This window comes from Zootoca vivipara, chromosome 3, assembly GCF_963506605.1.
Source record: "Zootoca vivipara chromosome 3, rZooViv1.1, whole genome shotgun sequence".
Lineage (NCBI taxonomy): Eukaryota > Metazoa > Chordata > Lepidosauria > Squamata > Lacertidae > Zootoca > Zootoca vivipara.
In genome coordinates this window covers 69,995,058-70,019,799 of record NC_083278.1, presented here as the reverse complement: position 1 = coordinate 70,019,799, position 24,742 = coordinate 69,995,058, and the positions used below count along the sequence as shown (strand labels likewise).

The window sequence follows — 24,742 nt, the reverse complement described above, 5'->3', positions numbered from 1 at the left end:
TGTTAATGGAATTTTCTCACACCACACACAGCACTGAATGAAATGACTTCACCCAAGTGATCTTGCGCGGAGCCATTTTTCTTGATTCATTGTTGTTTTGCTCATTGTGTTTAAATTAAGAACAAAGAGGGATCTTAGAGACTCATTGTGGCAAGGATGACTCCCTGGAAAAGACCCTGATGTTGGGAAAGATGGAGGGTACAAGCAGAAGGGGACGGCAGAGGACGAGATGTTTGGATAGTATGAATCTGACCAAACTGCGGGAGGCAGTGGAAGACAAGAGTGCCTGACGTGCTCTGGTTCAGAGGGTCACAAAGAGTCGGACATGACTAAATGACTACTACTACTACAACTACAACATCTCCTTTTCTGTGCTTTCTGTATACAGGTACAGTATAAAATAGCATGTCCAATTGCTATTGCTATCTTGTACACTAGAGGGCAGCACGACCTCTGTGTCTCTGCCTTTGCACTGTTCTCTCTTCTGGACTGAACACCCTTTTGCCTTCCCATCCATTCAGTGGAGTCATGGATGAAAAATATTTGGGAGGCTGGGGAAAAAAATAAGAAAATGCCATTTTGTTATGAGCATACGCTGTACACACAGGCAGAAATGAAAACAATGTGCTACAAATGAGAGGGAATGTGTAATTAGTTTTTCAGGAGCAGGCAATCACTAGGGTTTCAGCTAATCAGGTTGGGGTGGAGGAAGAAGCCTAGTCAAGCCAGGGTTGGCTGGCATGTTTCTGGGCCAGTTGTCAGAAAAACACGACGGGCTACCCCCCTTAGCGTGTAGTTTTGTTTGGGCTGCACAGCATTGGTGAATATAACCAACTAAATAAGCCCACAGAAGTTAAGGTAAAGGGACCCCTGACCATTAGGTCCAGTCGTTACCGACTCTGGGGTTGCGGCGCTCATCTTGTATTATTGGCCAAGGGAGATGGTGTACAGCTTCCAGGTCATGTGGCCAGCATGACAAAGCCGCTTCTGGCGAACCAGAGCAGCACACGGAAATGCCGTTTACCTTCCCGCTGTAGCGGTACCTATTTATCTACTTGCACTTTGATGTGCTTTCGAACTGCTAGGTTGGCAGGAGCTGGGACCGAGTAACAGGAGCTCACCCGTCACAGGGACTCAAACTGCCAACCTTCTGATCGACAAGCCCTAGGCTCAGTGGTTTAACTCACAGCACCACCTGCGTCCCCCACAGAAGTTAGAGGCCTGCAAAAAAGTGTTGTATGTTGTTACATACAATTCTCAGTTAACAGAAATATGTTGAATCCAGACCCTGTTCCTGCAAAAAACCCACAGAGCTGCAAATGACACATGGGGGGGGGGCTCTACCTCTAATCCTCCCCCAGATACCAGAATTATTTCACTCATTCAAGATTAATTATTTCAAGAATTGCCAGCTCTGGCTTCCTCCCACTCCTTACTGGTTATGCCCCGATGTAGTTTTGGGTTGTAAAATAGAAAGCAAAGATAGTTATGTTGGTGCGTAGGAAACCCTCCTCCAATCTACAGTTGGACAAAACCTTTATCATGTCAAGTGTTGCTCTTCATAGAGCAAGATGTGACACAAAAGTGGGGGTGAAGGGAATATAGATACTGTTCAATTGTCAAAGTCTGAGGGCTGCTCTCTGTGATTGCCCCAGTTCGGTCGAGCCAAACCAAGGCAGGCCAGCCAGTCTGAAGACTTTTATTCTTTATTCTTCTCTCCCCATGAAAAGCACCCTCCTTTTTCAGTGACTCGGTGATTGCCCAGAGATAATGAAGAGAGAAGGCACCCCCTCATCACTGTGCCCTCCGCACACCTAGCATTCAGGAAACAGCATCCATTGTGAATCTCTTTGCAGCTGTGATTGGCTGAAGCTCCAAACACGACTTTTTCTTTCCTTTGTCCTTTTTCTTCATAACAGCAACATAGTTACATCCTTGGCAACGCCTCTGAGAACATATGAAGCTCATTCAGAGTGAGAACATTTACCTCATTCTGAATTATCTTACTTTCCCCAAGTAAGGACAGATTGCTAAATCTAAACAGCTGTGTGATTGTGCTGCTGTTACTATCATGACGCTGTGGTTTCAAAACAAAACAAAAAATGGTGTTAGAGCAGCAGGTTATCTGGAAGGAGGGAAGCACTAGAAAGATAAGCTTGGGAAGCTCCTAACCTCCAATGCACTTCTTTGTGCCAAAAATGCGCAGTAGAGAATATTTGATTCAGGGTAATTTCACACTATAATCATTAGTACATAGTAGCCAGGAGAAGAAACACACTTTCCCCAGTGACTTTATCTTGCTGAATGGGTAGTGGAAATATGTGCTGTCCTCACACAACAGAAGCACAATTTGACCTGGAAGATGACTGAACCGCCCCCTAAAAATTGCAATTGTTTAGCAATTGTGGTTCAGCAAGATGATTATTCTCCGGACAAAAAAGACAGTTACTTCCTCCATCTGATTTACATTTACCATCTTATTTCTGTCCTCTCCGTTTTGAGCATAATAATTTTCCTTCAGAGATCATTGCATCCACACAGGAAATTCAAAGTCCTCCATGTACATACCACTATCTTTTTGGCCATGTAAACAAATGCTGAAAAAGACAGACACCTGCTTTTAAAAAAAAAATCCTACACAGGTCTGTATAGGAAATTCTTCAGATACGTGGTGCTAGCAAAATCTGCATTTGAATAGCTAAGACATTTCAAAAGTAACTTCTATTGCGTGAGTTCAAGCCATCACAGATCTCTCCCCCACACTGGCAGAGCTGTCAAGCCGGAAAATGTTTGGAGTGCAGAGAAACTGAAATCATCTTCTTCTCCCCGCTCCCCCATAAAACTAATTCAGAATTAGTCAGAAAGCTGTTAAGTGCTAAGAGAAGGACTTGCATGGAAACATGAGCAGCGCCGGCAATTTCCCCTGAATAATTCTGCAAAAGGATGTGAAACAAGGAAGATGACTTTTTATGTGTCTGCATCTTTAATCCCTGTAGATCAGAGTTATGAAACCGTGCCCTCCATATGTTCTTGGTCTACAACTCCCATCATTCCTGACCATGCTATTTGGGGCGGATGGGAATTAAGCCATCATCATATGGAGAGCCACAGGTTCCCAATTTTCGATGTAGAAATCAATTAGGAAAGGAATGCTGTAGGGCCTTTTTTTATATAAAAAAAAAAGCTGTATAATTTAAGAAAAACCTAATCGATCAGACCAAAGTCCAGTCCAGTCCAGTCCAATGTTCTGGTCACATAGTGACCAGCCAGATTAGAAGTGTGCCAGCAGAAAAGGCCGTAGCTAAGTGGTACAATGCTGGCTGAAGCCATTTTGGTGCCTGAGGCAGACCCCTAAATAGAGAACCGCTCCCTGCCAGGGAAGATCTACATCAGAAACAAGGGGGAAAAGAAAGACCGACATTGGGATTTGCTGTCCTGGTGGACCTTGCCACCTGCGGCAGTCGCTTCACCTTGCCTTATGGGTGGGCTGGCCCTGCTTTTAAATGGCCCCAAGTTCAGTCTCTGGTACCTCCAGGTCAGGCTTGGAAAGGTCCCTACCTCAAACCCTGAGGAACTGCTGTCAGTGTCGACAGTACTGAGCTAGATGGACCCATGGTCTGACATGGTATAAGGCAGCTTCTTCCTCCGTTCCTATGACATGACCATGACAGCACTCTTCTGTTTGCCTTCTCCCAAGTGATTGATATTCAGAGGCGCATTGCATCTGATACAGGAGGAACTGTATAGCCATCGTGACTAGTAGTGTTTGATAGCCTTATCCTCCATGAATTTGGTCTCATCGCCTTTCAAAGCTGTCTGCGTTAGGGACCATCGCTGCATCTTGTGGTGGTATGTGCCAGAGTTTAATTATGCACTGTGGGACGAAGTATTTGCTTTTCTCTATCCTGACTCCCCCATCCTTTCGCTTAATTGGATGAACCTGGGTCTTAGTAATACGGGAGATGGATAAAAATGTATTTTCCCACACTACATGAATAATGTTATACTCATTTGCAGAAATCACCTCAGCCTTCTTTTAGATGTCTTCTGAAAATGAAATTGTTCAGATGGGCCTTTGCAATAGGAATGAATTAACATGAATAATGTTATGTTGTTGTTGTTTAGTCATTTAGTCGTGTCTGACTCTTCGTGACCCCATGGACCAGAGCATGCCAGGCACTCCTGTCTTCCATTGCCTCCCGCAGTTTGGTCAAACTCATGTTCGTAGCTTCGAGAACACTGTCCAACCATCTCGTCCTCTGTCGTCCCCTTCTCCTAGTGCCCTCCATCTTTCCCAACATCAAGGTCTTTTCCAAGGATTCTTCTCTTCTCATGAGGTGGCCAAAGTATTGGAGCCTCAGCTTCACGATCTGTCCTTCCAGGGAGCACTCAGGGCTGATTTCCTTAAGAATGGATAGGTTTGATCTTCTTGCAGTCCATGGGACTCTCAAGAGTCTCCTCCAGCACCACAATTCAAAAGCATCAATTCTTCGGCGATCAGCCTTCTTTATGGTCCAGCTCTCACTTCCATACATCACTACTGGGAAAACCATAGCTTTAACTATACGGACCTTTGTAGGCAAGGTGATGTCTCTGCTTTTTAAGATGCTGTCTAGGTTTGTTATTGCTTTTCTCCCAAGAAGCAGGCACCTTTTAATTTCATGACTGCTGTCACCATCTGCAGTGATCAAGGAGCCCAAGAAAGTAAAATCTCTCACTGCCTCCATTTCTTCCCCTTCTATTTGCCAGGAGGTGATGGGACCAGTGGCCATGATCTTGGTTTTTTTGATGTTGAGCTTCAGACCATATTTTGTGCTCTCCTCTTTCACCCTCATTAAAAGGTTCTTTAATTCCTCCTCACTTTCTGCCATCAAGGTTGTGTCATCTGCATATCTGAGGTTGTTGATATTTCTTCCGGCAATCTTAATTCCGGCTTGGGATTCATCTAGTCCAGCCTTTCGCATGATGAATTCTGCATATAAGTTAAATAAGCAGGGAGACAATATACAACCTTGTCGTACTCCTTTCCCAATTTTGAACCAATCAGTTGTTCCATATCCAGTTCTAACTGTAGCTTCTTGTCCCACATAGAGATTTCTCAGGAGACAGATGGGGTGATCAGGCACTCCCATTTCTTTAAGAACTTGCCATAGTTTGCTGTGGTCGACACAGTCAAAGGCTTTTGCATAGTCATTTTTCTGGAACTCTCTAGCTTTCTCCATAATCCAGCGCATGTTTGCTATTTGGTCTCTGGTTCCTCTGCCCTTTCGAAATCCAGCTTGCACTTCTGGGAGTTCTCGGTCCACATACTGCCTAAGCCTGCCTTGTAGAATTTTAAGCATAACCTTGCTAGCGTGTGAAATGAGCGCAATTGTGCGGTAGTTGGAGCATTCTTTGGCACTGCCCTTCTTTGGGATTGTTATACTCATTTGCAGAAATCACCTCAGCCTTCTTTTAGATGTCTTCTGAAAATGAAATTGTTCAGGTGGGCCTTTGCAATAGGAATCCCTGCTTTTTAAAAACCCAGTATTTACAGTGTTGTACAATCACCTCGTTATACTTTTATGAAAGTGCAGATTATAAATACTTCAGATAAATAGATGAATGAATGCTGGCGGAAGGTGACTTTGAAGTAATTGGCTGCAAGCTATTGCTTTAAGCAAGTGTGTACCTCTTGGCCTTAGTTTGGGCTCCAAGGGTCAAACCACCCTGTCAGGAGCCTTTTACAGAGAAAGGCAAAGAGTAGACCCTCTTTCTGAAAATGTATGGCACTAAAAATAGAGACAAGGTCATATTAAATGTGGCAAGTAGTTTGCAGGCAGAAATGTCCCTCCTCATCATCAGATGGGGAATAATGCTTTCATTAAGGCCTCTTTTGCTGACTGGGCAGTTGCTGAGGTCACACATGAGATCCCAATGAAAATGAGCTGGGAAAAGACAGAAGTGCATCCAAAGTTTCATCTGGTCCATCTGACACAGTGAGCCAGGAAAGCCAGGATTCATTCCAGCTACTGAAATGTCAGAGGGAAAATGTCCTGCATGAGCGGTTGGCAGCTGATAAGGCAATCATTTGTTTTATTGCAGGTCACACTCTCAAGGGCATTGCCTACAGACCAGCAGTACCCCGGAACAAATCCTCTCACACATGCATAGGAAAAAAACCCTGAGAACTGTTTCCTAATGAGAGCAGGGGCTGAACCTACCATTTACGTGGGGCTGAACCTACCATTAGGTAGAATGAGGCAGCTGCCTCAGGTAAATGATAATAAACTGTCAGTACCGTAATTTATTATTACTGCTTGTTAAAAAAATTTTTTTTACTGTTAGAGAATGAGAGAAGTGATTGTGGTGCTTTCTGACTCATGTACCATGATAACTTGGTTGGCCTTAAGCACTGTGGGCTTTGACTTAGGGGAGGAAGCACTCTTTGCTGCTTGCAAAATGTCTTAGGCAGGCATGGGTTTAGCAGTATCCTTTTGCCACATGGGAGTTGTAGTCTCCAATGGCTGCTGGTTCAGTGAAATGGGACAGGAGGCATTGGAACGGATCCCATGTACTCCGGCAGTGAAGGGTGCTCCTTAGCATTCCCACAAGAATTCAGACCTTATGACTAAGCACAGAAGAAGAGTCTCCTGAATCAGGCCAGTGGTCCATCTAGTCAAGTATCCTGTTCCAACAGAAGCCACCCAGATGCCTGTAGGAAGCCTGCAAGCAAGACCTGAGTGTAACAAAACTCTCCCCACTTGTGGTTCCCAGCGATTTGTCCCCACAGGTTTATTGCCTCTGGGAGATTTACCTCTTAGGCCTCTCCTGCCACCCGAAGGTGGAGCTGGCCACCTGTGGGGGTGCGCCAGTGGTAGGGAGCATCCCAGGGGGGGTGCGGGGAGCATGCAGTGGCAACATAAATGAGTGTATTTCAATGGAATCAGTCCACGCGTTGAGATGCGGATCATCAAATGTGCAATATCTAAAAGAGGTACATCCATGTGTGATTCAGTCCATAGTCTTGAATTCTCTACCTTTCCATCACCTGGGATGCATTTGATATAAAACTTCACTTCTCGGCCTTTTGGCTAAGATCAAGTGTAGATATAAAACTTCAGAATCTTGAACTGTTGTTGCTACTGCATGTGAGTATAATTTTTTTTACAGCCAAATTAAAGAATACATGAGTGACATGTAATGAGCATCCCAATTTTAGTTTACTGCCAAAATGCTGCTTTGGTGACCTACAAATTTGATTGCTGCAGTAGCTTTACTAGCTTAACACTCCCCCCCCACCCCCCGAGACCAGGTCTGTGATAATAATAGCGGACAAATACATTGCTTTCCTACAAACCAGGGACATTTGGGGGGGTTTCTCTGTTTCCCCCCACTGCAAGTTGGGGAAGAACAGTGCATGTGATTCTGATCACCAAAACACCCACAGGGAGAGGGTTAAGCACCCCATGCCAGCACAGTTGTTGCAATTAAAACCACAGCCCTCCAAGCCTGTGTTCCAGTTTAAAAACAGAAACAAAAAACTGGGAATCTCATCACTGGTCTCCCATGTCACGTGCAATTTCTCCCTTTGTGGTGATCTCCCATCTTAGCATATATCTGCATGCGTATCTAAAGCTTTGTGGTGGAATCTTTGGAGTTTAAGCACCAATAGTTTGGGGCCAGTGTGCTTTGATGTCAGGACAAGCATGACGCTGAACTTGCCCTTCTGCTCAGTCCAAATGCTGGGCATCGTTTCCACAGCATGTAAACATTCCTTCAAATGATGCTGCCTCATTCCGAATATCCCATCTCACGTTACAGCTGGAAAATGCATTGTAACTCTTACCCTTGCACATATCCTGCTATCCTCGCCACTGCTGTAGCTAATCCACGATGACTTGGCAGGAAAACTGTTTATCCATTCTGCTGCAGGGCAAATCCCTAGGATTGTAGCCAATGAAGGTTGTTCAGATCATGGGGAAGCAGCAGTACATAACAGTTCAGTTAATATGGGGCAGTTGGCGACTTGAATTTATTTGTGACAGGGCGTATTTTTACAAGGACATAATCTTTCCCATAGTATCAGGTATGCTGTTACAGTTGTTAAGGACTGCCACTATTTGGACTTTGGTGTATCTTCCAAGCAACAGTGGAAAAAGCTATCCCTTCTCTCCCTGCCCACATAAAATCTATGGCTCCCAAATTCAAAGGCCATTGCCGAACACACACACACACACACACACACACACACACACACACAAACACACACACACCACTCCGAATTTTGTGTGTTTGTGTATGTGAGTGAGGAGATATGCTGGAATAGGGGGAAATCACGATTAAAGTATTTTTCCACTTAGGTTGTTTGCACCACACATTCAAAGTGCAGTGGGGAATAGGGTTGCCAGAATCAATAGTGGACAGGACTTCTGTGCCTTTAATTGCCCTGCTCTCTTTTGAGTCTGGAAACCTTAAAGAGAAACCAGCAGACCCTTTGCTTGGAAATTAAACAAAAGGTCTGCTGGTTTCTCTTTAAGGTTTCCAGACTCAAAAGAGAGCAGGGCAATTAAAGGCACAGAAGTCCTGTCCTCTATTGAGTCTGGCAACCCTAGTGGGGAAACACAGAGAACCCCCCCCCCCAACTGTCCCTGGTTTATAGAAAAGCATCGTACAAGGAGAATCAAACGTAACCCCATGAAACCCTTCCTTTCTTAACTTGGATGTGTGGCATCTTCGCTTTCCTGAGCTGACTCAAGCTTATGCTTAAGCCTCCTCATTTTCCTCCAGTCCTCAGTGCAAGGCTGCACTGAGCTATGCATGTTTGACCCGATTAAGACAATGGAGTTAAGCATGCAGAGATGAATGTCTGAGTGCCGCAAAAGGGAACAGTTTACTGCTGGCAGCTTCCTCAGCTCGAGGCTTCTCTGAATTTAAGGCAGCCGGGGAAACCATTTTGAGCAGCTGCTTTAACTTTCACTGCCTTATCAATAACTTGAAAACCTGGAAAGTGTCAGGAATTGCGTCAATGAGGCCAGATTGACGGCCTTATTTGATTCCACCGGACGGAGCGGGTGCTTTTGAGGACAGCGTGTTTATGGCTGCCTTATCTCACTTTCCCTTAATTCTCGCTGCCCCCGTGTTTATTTTGGCTGCCCCGGGACTCAGACAGCAGCATACTTTGCTGCCACATAAGTTGCATAGCTGCGCAATTAAGGAGGATGTGAAGCAAGTCAGACAAAAGGAATGTGCCACGGTGACAATGGTCTTCCTTTCCTTCCATGCTTTGCCTTGTAGAACAAACTGAGGCCATTCCAAATAATCAAAAATAATCAAAATAAGGAGGGAAAAACCCTGGGTCAACAGTGGGGGAGGGGGGAGTTTGATTGTCACCTGCTCACACCCAAAGACAAGTATGGGAAATTTGAATGTAATGCTTGTCACCTTATGAAGCATTCTCACCTAGTTCCTAAGTTCATTCATGTTCAGAAGCTCTACTTCAGGCATCCCCAAACTTCGGCCCTCCAGATGTTTTGGACTACAATTCCCATCATCCCTGGCCACTGGTCCGGTTAGCTAGGTATCATGGGAGTTGTAGACCAAACATCTGGAGGGTCGCAGTTTGGGGGTGCCTGCTCTACTTGGTTGTAGATAAAGTCTTCTGAAAGTCAAACTCACTCCAAGTTTTTCTAAAATTTACTGCCCCACCTAAACTAAAAAGGCAGCACCATTTGGGAGAAAAGCGAGATCTAAATGTAACAAGCAAACCAATCGATCCAATAATCCTAGAACTTATATAGGTGCTTTATATTTGAAGTGCTTCACATGAACTCAGCAGTGCTTACAGCAACCCTGAAAGGTAGGTCAGCAGTATTATTAGCGCAATGCAAGTGGAAGCTGAAGCTGAGAAAACAGCAGCTTGCCTAAAGCTTTTTGTTACTCAAAGAGATTTTTTTGTGTGGGTTGGTTGGTTTCTTTTTACATTTTCAGACAAACAGTAAAATTAAATTTCAGTAAATACTTGAATTTCCACACAGTTATTCTTATCTTTAGCCTTTTTAAAGAGACAACACTCTTTTTTGTGCAGTTAAGAGATGCTAGCATGTGATCTTCACAACTATCCCGTGAGGAAGGTTAGGCTGAGAGATGGTGACTGGCTCAAGGGTGCCCAGTGTGCAGAAAGACTGGTTAAGGATTTGAAGCCAGACCTCCCTAGACAAAGTCCAATACCAGAGTTAGCCAGCACGGTGCCCTCTAAAGGTGTTTGAACTACAACTCCCAGCATCCCTGATTGTTGCCCACACTGACTGGGGCTGCTGGGAGTACCAAAAATCCTGGAGGGCCATGTTGGTTACCCTGCCCTATACCAGTGTTTCCCAACCTTGTGCCTCCAGATGTTTTGAGACTACAATTCCCATCATCCCTAGCTAGCAAGACCAGTGGTCAGGAATGATGGGAATTGTAGTCCGAAAACAGCTGGAGGCACAAGGTTGGGAAACACTGCCCTATACAACATGACTGTTTGGCATCTGTCTTGGGAGACAACGGAGGAGTGTGACTTTCGGGGTGAGGTCAAGCTCCCATGACTATCTACCATAAAGCTGTAGTAGACGTCTGTAGTGTAGATATACCCTGAGCTTTCAACATTTGTGTTTATGTCTAGAAAAGCCCATCTCATTAATTTCCTTTCAAATACTGATATTTACATAACCCCATCTTTTATCACACGGGAAACTGCTTGTGCTTGTGTGCGTTTCTATAGTCCAACTGCACATTGTGGGAATCTTATTGTTATCCTTCATATTTTTTTTAGCAATTTGTGTCTCATTATTCCGTTATGCACTTCAAAAATCATCTTTGCCTTCCTTCTCTGATGTTCCTTTTAAAGCTAACAATACTGTCGTTTTCACGATCGCTTCAGTTTTAAAGAACTTCATTTTTACTTGCAATTAAGTTAAGCAGCTTGTCACTCAAACACTTTGGTTGTTAAGAGTCTAAGCTTAATTTCACATGAAACCTCCCCCGAGTCAACTTTTCAAGCTTTACCAGCTGGTTTTCATCTATGTCTTTTGCTCAAAATATTCCTTACTCTTATTCCTCAACTTGTTGCTGGCCCTATTTGCATGAACATGCAAAAATCCCAGTATGTGAAAATCTATAACCTGTACAGTAATCTGAATGTGCCACCCTTTGCACCTTTGGGAGGAAAGGCAGGATATAAATTTAATAAATTAATAATTATAAATTAAAAGAGGGCATGGTTAATTATAATAAACTCTGATAATGAATTGATTCCTAATTTGCATCCCACTTTTTCTCTGAGGAGATCGAAGTTATGTTTTAGGCTGAAACCATGACTTCATGGAGGAGAAAGTTGTCAATGCCTATGTTGTTATTTCTCTCTAATCTAGAGGTCTCCGATCTTTGGGGGCTTATGGATATATCTGAAAATCTAAGAAACTCTTGTAGATACCACAAAATACCTATTTCAAAGAAAAACTGATGGTGTTCAGACACCCCTCCCCCAAACTTTCAAAACACTGAAGTTTGTTTTACAGTAATGTTTTTCTCAGTTTGATTCTTAACTGGTTTTGATTCAGGCTGAGTCTGTTATCTGAAAGACATTTATCTATGATTCAGTCCCATTGAACTCAGTGGGCTTACTTTTAAATAGTCAAGTAAAGGACTGACCTGCAAGGTAAAGGTAAAGGGACCCCTGACCGTTAGGTCCAGTCGCGGACGACTCTGGGGTTGCGGCACTCATCTCGCTTTACTGGCCGAGGGAGCCGGTGTACAGCTTCCAGGTCATGTGACCAGCATGACTAAGCCACTTCTGGCAAAACCAGAGCAGCGCATGGAAATGCCGTTTACCTTCCTGCCAGAGCAGTGCCTATTTATCTACTTGCACTTTGACGTGCTCTCAAACTGTTAGGTTGACAGGAGCTGGGACTGAGCAATGGGAGCTCACCCCATCGTGGGGATTCGAACCACCGACCTTCTGATTGGCAAGCCCTAGGCTCCGTGTCCCTGACCTGCAAGGTAGATGTACTTAATTAAGCAAAGTCATCATGACTAAATTTATCCTAGCTTACTTCTGTGTGTCCTGAGTTCAACCAACTTAATTTGGAAGCAGCCCACTGTTTTTCAAAATGGTGTTGTTAACAGATTTGTGTTATTTGTCAAGAAAGTGCAGCATATTTTTTTTTTTTAAAAATAAATACATATATTTTTAGAGGTATTTAATTTTAAAAAGTTCAACTTGTCTCTAGCTCAGGCATCCCCAAACTTCGGCCCTCCAGATGTTTTGGACTACAATTCCCATCATCCCTGACCACTGGTCCTGTTAGCTAGGGATCATGTGAGTTGTAGGCCAAAACACCTGGAGGGCTGCAGTTTGGAGATGCCTGCTCCAGCTCATCACAGAAAGTATCCCTTGCTCTCTTGTGACAGTGGAAAAATAATGCCTCAAAAGTAGAGTTGTGGCCAGTTGACTTACTTACTACACAATTGCAGCCTCTTGTTCTCTACTGCATATTCATGCAATGGGGAGACATGACCAGCTCCAAGTATCTGCCACATGCACCTGTGCCATGAACATGATGTTCAGTGCACAGTCATCACATGTCTGAGCAGCTTTGACTCTCTCCTTGCTGCAGTTCCTCCACTTTGTAAACTAGGAATAATCATGAATATAGGAAGCTTCCTTATACCAAATCAGACCATTTGTACATCTAGTTGAGTATTGTCTACACAGACTGGCAGCAGCTCAGCAGGGTTTCAGATTAGGGACATTCCCTAATCTCCCTAGCTGGAGATGGTGGGGCTTGAACCTGGGGCCTTCTGAAATCAGAGTAGATGCTCTACCACTAGGAACAACTTCCTAGGGTTGTTGGTGATGGTGGTGAGTTATGAGATGTTGTTGCCAGCCTTGAACTCCAGGATATAAATAGCAGCAGCAGCAACAATCACAGAAAACCATTTCATTCTGGTAACCCTTAATGCCTTCTTCCATTCTTCCTAGTGATCCATCAGCACTCTGTCACCTGTTTATTCAGAAGCGCTTCTACGATGCTATTTATTGTTGTGCCCAATAAAAGTTTTTATTAGGTTCTAAGTAATTGGATACTTCAGTATAAACCACAGTCATTTTGTGTGTTGTTTTTGGCAGTTCAGGTTTAGCAACAGGTATTCCAATATCTAGAAGAGCTTGCCTGTAAAATTCATTTTCCATAATGTTTGGATGATGGACCATTTGCCTTTTGCCTCTCAAATGTTCCTAAAATAAAATAACTTCTCAAAGTTATGCAATGAGCCTGTTGAGTTAAATTCCATATTTGGTCTTCCAATCCATGCTAATGGAAGCAGTATTTTTCCAGTAGCGTTGAAAGTTCAGAGCCACCAAAGTTTTCACAGCAGTTGAAGAAAGAAAGAAAGAAAAATGACAATGTAGCTGCATTAATTTTCAACGCATTATTAACTGGATAGATTTTTAGCAGGCCTGACTTAGTAAGATTAGGATGAAACTGAGGGCTGCATTCCTCACATCTTCCCCAATATATGTATTTATGGCCTGATCTTAGCTGCCAAGTATCCTGTTTTTCACGGGAAACCCCCGGATTTTAATCCGTTTCCCGCTGTTCTCCCGAATGGAGAAAAATCCCAGAGATTTCCTACCTGCCTGGGAGCCTCCATTTTGGGTGCCACTCTTCCCATGTGTGGGCACCGGAAATCGGGCAGAGTGATACCGGAAGTCGCTTCTATGCATGCCTGGCAGCCAGCTTGGTGGTGGCCACAAGGCGGCGGCCATCACCAAGAAGGCTGCCGCCATGCGGCCACCACCAAGATGGCCACCGGGCATGCATAGAAGCGACTTCCGGTGCTGCTCTGCCCAATTTCCAGTGCCCACACATGGGAAGAGCGGCCCCGGAAGTTGCGTAGAAGCAACTTCCGGTGCCGCGCCACTGCTGATCCCACATTTTTCAGCGGGAGACTTGGCAGGTATGGGCCTGATGTATGTGCTCATAACAGCAAGAGCACATATATGCTGCAAGCCAGATGTTATGTTATGCCATGCACATTTCCTATATGGAAATTATCTCTGCATTGTGGGGAAAATGTAACCTCAAAAGCAATCCGGAGCCAAGGACCTGGACAAGCCATCCCTCCCCCATCCCAGTTCCTCCCTTGCTAAATGAGAAAGGTGATACCTCCCCTTGGATGGTTGTTGTGAGGGCAAGCGAGGGAAAGAAACATTGTCACCCACTCTGAACAATACTTTGTTCATATTGATATATGAGGACACACATGTGATATAGCAATTATATGAAGGTCAGTTAGAGGAAAAGTGTGTGTAGTGTGTGCATTTATTAATTTGCATTGGTTTGACTCCAGTGCTAGTCATGCCCAGACCCATTGAAATTAATAGACATGACTTACTTAGGCCTATTCATTTTAATGGGTCTACTCTGAGGAGAATTTAGTTGGATACAATCTATTGTTTGCAAATACATGTTTAAAACAAAGCCTCCAAAGGCAAAAACTGACAATAATGCAAATCTCAAAGACTATGAAATTACACCTGCAAGCTCCTTCAGGACACTTAGATGCAGCTTATCAGGCCCTGGAGATTTGAATTCTTTTAAAGTTGCTAGGTCACTGGCGGAGGAAGAGGAGTGTGGGGGGAGTGCACCGCCCCCAGCAGCGCGATCCTAGTGGGGTGCCATTGCAGCTCCTCCCCCACCCACGCTGGGTGCCATGCCCGCTGACAGCACGCCACACCCCCAGGATGCACGCCCCGCCCCTCTGGGTGGCACATCACGCCCCTGGGACATGCGCCAGCCATGCCCCCACCTGCTCTCCGCCCCCTGGTGCCAGAGCATGAAGCTTCTCCACTGAGCTAGGTGTTCCCTTACTACCTCTTTTCCTATCTTGGGCTGCAGCTCCCTCCTTACACCATTTATTCTGTTATTACCAGGTTGGTCATCACTTTCCTTCTGGGTGAAGACAGAGGCAAAGTAGGTGTTGAATAGTTCTGCCTTTTCTCTGAACATTCCCAATCATCTGCCATGGATGCTTCAACTGAGATTCACAGGAGATTGGACTAGATGACCCTTGGGGCCCTTCCAACTCTAAGATTCTATGGTTACCCTTGCTGTACACCAGCGTTTCCCAAGCTTGGGTCTCCAGCTGTTATTGGACTACAACTCCCATCTCCCTAGCTAGCAGGACCAGTGGTCAGAGATGATGGGAGTTGTCCAAAAACAGCTGGAGACCCAAGCTTGGAAAACACATTAACTTTCTCCTGACCACAGCTCCCATTAGCTTCAGCGGGCATGCTTGTGATGAAGCATTGAATGAAACAGATTGGTTATCCGGAAACTCTGTTCCGGCAATACTTGGTGACAGATTATGTATATATCGACCTTTTGAATTATCCTACCACAACTGGTGAAGAAGATTTAGAGAATTTGGTTGTAATTTCTGATTATTTGTATTAGTCTATAAATAGTGTTTAGTGCCATTGTTACTGGCCATCGTGTTGTGTTATATTGTTCGGCATGCTTGTGCTGGCCTGGGTTGATGGCATTTGTAGCCCAAAACTTCTGAATTACACCAGGTTCAGGATGGCTGTTCTGTGTGTATAACTCTGTTCATGCAGAAGGCTCCTTTCAGACCTTATGACAAACATGTGAAGATCAGGCACATGCAATCTTGCCTCTTCAGCCTCCGTATCTTCATAGAGTATCTGAAGGGAGCTATTGTTTTAGGCAGTGCGTGAATCATGCAGCACTGGGAGAGTTGTTCTCATTGAAAGATGTATTACATAGTGTGGAGACGAAGCTGCGTGACTAGATTTGTGGGGACAGAATTCATAGTTCTGACTGAACGCTGGGCTTGAGAAAGGACAGCTCTGCATTCTCTTGAAGTTAGATGCAACATTTCATAGTATCCAGTAATAGAAGGTGACGATGCAAATGTGTTGCCATGGTTTGTAAAGTAAATCTGATCAGGTAGGGTTTGGCAGGTCTCCAGAGGTTGGTTTGTGTGGGTGTTGCAAATGTCACACTGAAGACATGTCTAAAATTTTCAAAGGGAAAAAAAAATGCAACCCACCCACCCAGCCCTACATTAATTTGGAAGCTTTAATATTATTATGAAAATGAATAATTCCCAGCTGCAAGCTGTTAAATGTTCAAGCCCTATTTCTGTTTGCTCTCTGATTATTCCCGTCTCATTTTTAGGTCAGCTTTCCCTAACCCTATGGCATTGCCTAATACATTGTTTTCAAAAAGAGATTTCTTTTAAACATCAAATAAAATAAAAAAAGATTCCTTTGAAACACCAAATCCAATCCCCCAATTAAACCATCACAGCTACTTTGGTGCTTGCTGCAGTGAAGGTAAAGGTAAAGGTAAAGGGACCCCTGACCATTAGGTCCAGTCGTGACCGACTCTGGGGTTGCACGCTCATCTTGCATTATTGGCCAAGGGAGCCGGCGTATAGCTTCCAGGTCATGTGGCCAGCATGACAAAGCCGCTTCTGGCAAACCAGAGCAGCACATGGAAACGCCGTTTACCTTCCCACTGTAGCGGTTCCTATTTAACTACTTGCATTTTGACGTGCTTTCGAACTGCTAGGTTGGCAGGAGCTGGGACCAAGCAACGGGAGCTCACCCCGTCACAGGGATTCGAACCGCCGACCTTCTGATCAGCAAGCCCTAGGCTCAGTGGTTTAACCACAGCGCCACCTGGTGCTTGCTGCAGTGAAGATGTGGTGCCAATGGCAGACATATGAAGGTACCCTGCCATGAGTTAGACCAGGGGTCAGCAAACCTTTCCAGCAGGGGGCCAGTACACTGTCCCTCAGCCCTTGTGGGGGGGTCGGACTATATTTTGGAGGGGGGAAAAAGAACGAATTCCTATGCCACACAAATAACCCAGAGATGCATTTTAAATAAAAGTACACATTTTACTCATGTAGAAACACCAGGCAGGCCCCACAAATAACCCAGAGATGCATTTTTAAATAAAAGGGCACATTCTACTCATGTAAAAAAACGCTGATTCCCGGACCGTCCGCAGGCCGGATTTAGAAGGCAATTGGGCCGGATCTGGCCCCCGGGCCTTAGTTTGCCTACCCATGAGTTAGACCAATGGTCTATTTAGAGTCCAGGCTGAGTAACAGTGGCTCTCCAGCAACTTAGCACAGGTCTTTCACATTGATTGCCACACAATCCTTTGAACTGGAGATGTCAAAGACCAAACCTTCAACATACAAATTATACCACTTAGCTATTACCCCTCCAGCAATGTTTTCTGGGCATTTTTTCCTATTTCCCCAGTGTTTTACACTAGTGGTGCAACAGTAAAACTGCTAGCACATTCGCAGAGCTAAGCAGAGTCCAGTATGGGTTCAAATTGAATGGGGGACCTTGTGCTGAGATTCCTGCAGGGGATTCCTGGCAGGGGATTGGACTACATGACCCTTGGGGCCCCTTCCAACCCTACAATTCTATGATTCTGTGTTTTCTTAAACATGCAGTAGACATGTGCCAGGGAGCTGTATTCAGTCAGTGTATGCTGACAAGTTGAGAGGGGAATGTGTGTTCCAGTTGTCCATTTTGGCAATACAGTGACTGGCAGAAATGAAGCAAACAGATTTGGTCTCCGGGTACGGAAGGAGACTTTTCTACCCACTGCACCCAGACGATAAATGGTCATTGTATGGTGTTTGGGGTCAGAGACAAAGCTGCTACCATGATCCTTCTCCAGTATCAAAGCCACTGACTGACTAACAAACTAGATTATTGAGGTAGGGGATGTACTTTAAATTGGTGCTGTGGGTTAAACCACAGAGCCTAGGGCTTGCCGATCAGAAGGTTGGCTGTTCGAATCCCCGCAACAGGATGAGCTCCCGTTGCTCGGTCCCAGCTCCTGCCAACCTAGCCGTTCGAAAGCACGTCAAAGTGCAAGTAGATAAATAGGTACCGCTCTGGTGGGAAGGTAAATGGCGTTTCCGTGCGCTGCTCTGGTTCGCCAGAAGCGGCTTTGTTATGCTGGCCACATGACCTGGAAGCTGTACGCCGGCTCCCTCGGCCAATGAAGCGAGATGAGCGCCGCAACCCCAGAGTCAGTCACGACTGGACCTAATGTTCAGGGGTCCCTTTACCTTTACACAGCCTAATACACTGACTGTGGCACAACAAATAAGCTCCCACCCTTGGCAAATGAGGGATACAGCACATAAGGCCAGGCATATTATTTTATTTTTGGCAGAAAATCTTTTATGTTCCACTCATCCTCCGAGGCAGTGAAAGTACAACAATAATAACATAGCTGGCCTTTCATGACAGTCAAAATCTGCTGCCAGAGGCAGCTGCCTCAGTGTGTCTAATGGTGGGTCCAGCCGTGCTTACGTCCTTGAGACTTTGGAACACCCCCCAACCCCATCCGTCTCAAATCTCTTGCCCATCTGCCACAGGTCAGTCATTCTTCTATCATGTTGCACATAAATGCTGTGTTACATAAGAGTTGCTGCAGTAAATGTAAGCATGACTGATGCAATTCACAGAGGACCCTGCAAGATATATATTTTTAACATTACTTAACAGAAGATAAAGAGCTACTTGTAAAATGAAACTAGATGGCATGTCACTTCATTTAACATGACGCCTACAGTTAGTATTTTAGATCAGTTTGGAACAGAAAGTAGAGAGCAAACTAATTCAGCTTGTACTGTAGCCATATTATCTTGATAAATATTATTATGGGTTTGTGGGTGCCAGACCTCTCTAATCCCTGGATCCAGTAAGTGCTAGAATTTAATCAAGGCTTGGGCTGTTACCCTGGGTGTCAGACTTCTAATCCCTGGACCCAGCAGGTGTTAAAAGCTAATCAAGTCAGGCTAGCCTCTTGGTGAGGTGTAAGGAAACCAAAGGAAGGGGCTCTCTGGGAGATGTCCCTCAACTCACAGATAGTGAGAAGGAACAAAGCCAGAGTTGAGAGTTTGGAGTTATGTGAACTAAAAATGGAAGGTGAAAAGCTGCAGTCTGGAAAGGCAAAGAGAGTCATGGCTGATTTCTGCTTGAATCCAAGGCTGTGGCTATGGGAGAAGGGTGTTTAGGGTGTCAATGCTGTGAACCTCTCCATTGTAGGCTCAGGTTGTATATATGTGTAAACAAAGCATATATCCTCAAGACACATAGCTGTCAACCTCCGGATTGGAAAATAAGGGATCAGCAGCCTCACCCAGCAGCGCGGCACCGGAAATCGGTTCTGCGCATGTCCAGACTTGCGCAGAAGTGACTTCCGGTGCTGGCTCTGCCCATGTCTGGGGCACCGGAAATTGGTTCTGTGCATGTTCAGACATGCGCAGAAGCGACTTCCGGTGCCGGGACATGCGCAGAAGCAATTTCCAGTAACACTCAGCAAGTGAGCAAGCAGCCAGCCACCGAGCGAGGCGTTTTACCTGGTGGTGGCTGGCTGCTTGCTCACGGGTGTGTGTGTGTGCCGAGTGGAGCCTGAGAGAAGCTGCTTCCTTTGAAATCTGGGGAAACTACGGGATATCTAACGATCCGGGATAGCAGCGGGAAACGGATTGAGATAAGGGAGTTTCCCGCAAAAAACAGGAGGGTTGACAGCTATGTCAAAATACCACACCACCGTCTCCACTGTGCCTCCTTACAAAAGGAAGCATGGATCCTGAGTAAGTGCCTGGAATTTTGCACCGCTCAGAGATTCGAGTGGAGTGCAACAACATACAAAAGTAAAATAAGAATGAGTAGAGGAACCTCTGGTCAGACAGGTTTCCCTATGGATTCTAGCACAAGTCTAGCTGGCCATATATTAATTTTCCTTCTACCCACCTGCACTAGTTCTTCTTGTTCCTTCATAAAATTCAGCTGCTTGAACTACACATTGCTATTCAGTAAATGAAACAAAATTGTTCATTTTAAAGTTCTGCACCCCCGTCGCAGAAGCTCATCATTCTGTCAGTAGAACAGCTTTATTTTCCTCTAATATACAAGATTATTAAATCCCTGAAAGCCTGAATTAGAATTAAGTCACGACGATACTCCAAAAGCTCCTTTGATGCCTATTCTGTCTTCTGCTCAAATGCTTCTTTTGTGCTCTCATTGTCCAGGGAACAGCTCAAGGCGAAAAGGGGCTAAATTTACACATACAAGAACAAACTGTCACCAACAGATTGTCTTTGTCTGAAGTGCTGTGCCCAGTTACTCATATGTAAGTGTTATTGATTTAAAAAATGGACTTTCTCGTGGAAAACTTGTATGTTAGACTTTTATTGTGGAAAGCTGTTGACAGATACAAGGAGAGAGATTATATTTACAGCGGAGCAGAGGAAGAGGCAATAAAGGCATCACTGCCCTCTTTCCCAGAGACTTCTAAGCTTTTGCCAGAAGGAAGTGGTCCTTCTTTACCTTTCCTTCTCTATTCTCCCCACCTCCACTTGTCAAAGCTTAAATTGTAAACTTATCAGGGCAAGGATCCTTTTATTTTTGCTTGTATTATTCTGTGAAGCACTGCGGCACTATATAACTGAACAATCTGGTCTACACATCCACATTAACAGCTCTGCAATAAAACATGCAGGGGAGCCTAATTTTAAAGGAAGATTTACAATAGTTTAATTTTTTAAAGAAAAAAATATACCCTATTGTCTGTCAAAATAGCAATCTCCACACACCCTCCCAGAGCACAGCCATGAGATAATTCAGACATCCAGTAGCTTTACTTTGGGGCAAGAATCATTCTCTACCTGAGGTTCCTCTGACTACCGCAGCCGACATCAAAAGCCGTCTACAAGAGCAAAACTGCAAAACAGTCAATGTGCAATCAACTGGCCCCCAAAAGTCTCTTGCATAGGGTTCCATATTACCAAAATGGAGGACCTCTCCTTGCAGATAGGGGAGGATTTTTATGCCTTTAAATGTATAGTTCAGATGGGGCCTAAATGTGGATCCTGAACCAAGGAGAGGCAAAGGATTCACATTCAGGCCCCATCTGAACTACATGTTTAAATGCAGCTTGAAGAATCTGCACATGGACAAAGGCATTATCTTTCTAGTTTGGGTCCTTGTAAAAAAGGGTGGGGTGGGGGACTATCTAACATTTTGGGAATGCCAGGTGATTCCATTGCATCATCTGTATGATTGGTACTGTCATCTGTCCACCAGCATTGGCAATTCCATCTCCTTCCCTTCCAAATACCAGCCAATCATGACCAGCAGAGTCCTCTTCACCAGAGTGCAGAATTCCTTCCAGTAGCACCTTAGAGACCAACTAAGTTTGCCATAGGTATGAGCTTTCGTGTGCATGCACACTTCTTCTGAAGTGTGGTCTCTTAGTTGGTCTCTAAGGTGCTACTGGAAGGAATATTTTTTATTTTTTGTTTCGACTACGTCAGACCAACACGGCTACCTACCTGTAAAGAGTGCAGAATGTAAGAGAAAATGGGAGGTTCTCTTTCAGGGAGAGGGGTGCTTTAGAGGTCAATTGAAAATGATCTGATAGAATCTGAGTGGGTAATGAATGGCAATAAATTAACTGAAGGGTGACCCGATGGGAAGACTAACTGGTTTGCTTTCTGTAAAATAGGTGTTGTGATGCAATTGTGGGATCAAAGCAGTACTTTAGGTTTCAGAATCAGTGCCTTATATTCTGCTTGTGGCTAGTCCTTCATCTCCAGCACTCTCTTTGCTACCGTGGTCACCTATAATGCCTCTGAGAAGCTTACAAGAACATCACGAGTGCAACAGTGTTCATTGTTGTCATACCTGCCAAGTTGCTGTCAGAGAAATAAGGGACCGGGCCGGAAGCAGCAGACCAGAAGTAGCGCTTCCGCCATTTTGGAACTGGGCGGAGCATGCTCAGAAGTGACTTTTGATGCTGCTTTGGCCATTTCCAAAATGGCCGCCATGCCAGAAGTCGCACTGCAGCCATTTTGGAACTGGGCAGAGCAGCATCAAAAGTCGCTTCTGAGCATGCTCCGCCCAGTTCCAAAATGGCCGCCGCGCCAGAATAAACCGGGGAAAAACAAAAAAAATCTGTTTTTTCAGCTAGGAACAGCTGGAAAAACGGGGATTTCCCAGGGAATACGGGAGACTTGGCAGCTATGATTGTTGTTTGCTATCTCTCTCTTTCAGAGAAGAGTGCATAAGCCATGCCTGTGTCCATGAGATACGTAGGATAACATGAAACTGCCCAATACCAAGTCAGACCACTGGTGTATCTAGCTCAGTAATGGCAGCATAGGTTGGCAGCAGCTCTCCAGACATCTTCCCCAGCCCCACCTGGATAGGTTGCAGACTGAACCTGGAACTTCTTACATGAGCTGTAGCCCTTCCCCAACCACTGAGCTATGACTCGTTCACAGACCTCCTCCCCGTCTTTGTACTTATAGGTAATCCTCCCCATCTTTATGGGTAAATATTATTTAGAAAATCCTTGACACACTTAATTCTGTGATCATGAAATATATGGCTTGGTTTACTTCTTTGATGTGTCTGTTCTACATGTAGGTTATTTTCTCCATTCTTATTGTGGCACAGTGTTAATTTGGATTCTTAGGTTCATCTGTAGTGGGCTGATTTCATGAGTGGATAGTATTGCTTGGGGAACAGGGGGCTTGTGAGCCCCTGCAATTGCTGAACATGCTACCAGGCTCTGGCTGGTCTCAGTTCTTAATCTGCCAGGCTCTGTTGGTGGGGGCGGCTTAGAGGAGTAGGTGGATTTTAGCAGTGGGTGTGTCTATCAGTACATGGCTTCTTTTGAAAAGTGCAGTGATTTTTGTGAAGCTTCAAAGCTGCTACTAAGGGATGACAAACTCCTGGAAGTTGATTATCTTGTCAGTAATTCCCATGATAACTTAATCCCTTCATTGTGTTGTTTCATGCTTAAACTTCAGTTGAAGCTGAAAATGAGAGTTAAAATGTCTGTTCCAAAGGAACATGTAGCCTCTTTTTTTCTCTCTTCTTTTTGCTTGAAGAAAAAAAAATATTTAAAGCATTTCGATCAAGGACCACAGGGAAACACATCAGGGAAACACATTACAGTATTTTAGTTTGTACCTTTTTGATGATTTTGAGATAAACATTTCTTATTGCTGTTTTTGGCTAGGACAATAACATTAAACTTGCCAGTTCTAAAACACATTTATTAGGGAATAAACCCCAAGGACATGATCTACAGAGAGCTGGCTTCAGATATGAAAGTGCATGCAATTCTTTGTGCAGACAAAAAAATAAAAAAAAATCCACACACTGGTGTGGAATTCGGTGAACTGAATTGAAGATTGGGAAAATGCAAAACTAAGAGAAACTGAAATGAACTTATTTGTCCATCACTGCCTCAAAGGGACTCTTGTATTTCAAAGATGCTTGTGTCCAAGAATTCCAAAATGGAACAGAATGTTGTACAGAGGATGTGTTGGGTCCAGCAATCGTTGGGGGAAATGTGCATAACAGATGCGAAACACTGAATAGGCATGAAGGGATTTTTGGAGTTGTTTAAACAAGGGACCAAAACAACTGTGCTGCAGCCCAAAAGAGTGCAATCCTGGCTTAACCACATTTAACCACAGGAGCCCCCCCACCCCACCCGCAACCTCCCTTTACTGTCACTCCCTATGTTTTTGGCTGTTGCTGTTGTTCCCTTCCCTTATGGGAGGGAAGGGGAAGAGAATATTTGGGTGGGAGAGGATAGACCTGATCTCTGTGCTTCATATATGTAATGGCTGATTTCATTGTATTGCTATATTGAGAATTAGTAACATTTGGAAAAAAAACAAAAGCATTCCAAGGGTAGCTTAAAGAAGGAGCATAAGGCACTTCCAACAGACCACCCCACTTTTTCTGTCAAAACATTTTTTTTTACCCTCCAGGAATGTTTGCAACAGTAAGGGGGGGGGCAGGGAGAGCTTCCAAACAACACGGAACCGAAGGATAAGTCAGAATGGATGAGTCAGCTGGATGACAATCTAGATTCAGTCAGCGATTGACTTGGCAGCTATCTTGAGAGTTAGAAATCCCCAGCAACTCCTTGTTTGATGTTTGTACTTCCAGACATTTTTCCAATCCATATTTGGGTGTATTTTGGTTCATTCATACAAAGTTAAGATTTTCAGTTATCCTCTGGGTAAAATCTGTGAACAAACGAACTTTAACATTTATTATTCAGATGGCCCTCTTTTTCCTTTTAAAAGAGCTTAAGATCTTGGAATTGAAAATATATTTTCCTAGGCACTTCCAGGCTGTTACTGTTTTGGGGTGGGATTCAATCACATACCAACATATTTGGGTCACATGGTTATAGTTGATTGGGAGCTCTTGTGCAACAAACCCACTTTACCCAAAGAGAGGACTTTTTTAAAAAAAGGAAGTGATGGGAAATTGCACTGGAAATTGTGGTATAACACTTGCCTTGACAATGCCATCTAATCTCCCTGAAAACAAATGGGAATGAATGCTCACTAAATAATCAACATCATCAAACCTCCCAGCAAACAAACCAGGATAAATGCTCAATAAACAGATCGTCTAGGAGCACATTTAGAGAGAGTGAAATTTGCACAAAAACCCTTTGGCCAAAATATTTTCAAGAGTATTTACCAGCTGTTTTTATAGCACCAGTCACTCTACTGTGGATTTAGCCTTAGATATAAATTAATAGGGGACCCAGGTGGCGCTGTGGGTTAAACCACAGAGTCTAGGGCTTGCTGATCAGAAGGTCGGCGGTTCGAATCC

General features: G+C 44.4%; 1 protein-coding gene across 6 annotated transcripts in view; it reads left to right on the top strand.

Annotated features, from left to right (window-relative positions):
• PDE10A (phosphodiesterase 10A) overlaps positions 1-24,742 on the top strand; it is a 188,943-nt gene that overhangs the window by 50,521 nt on the left and 113,680 nt on the right. The gene's annotated exons all lie outside the window — the stretch shown is intronic.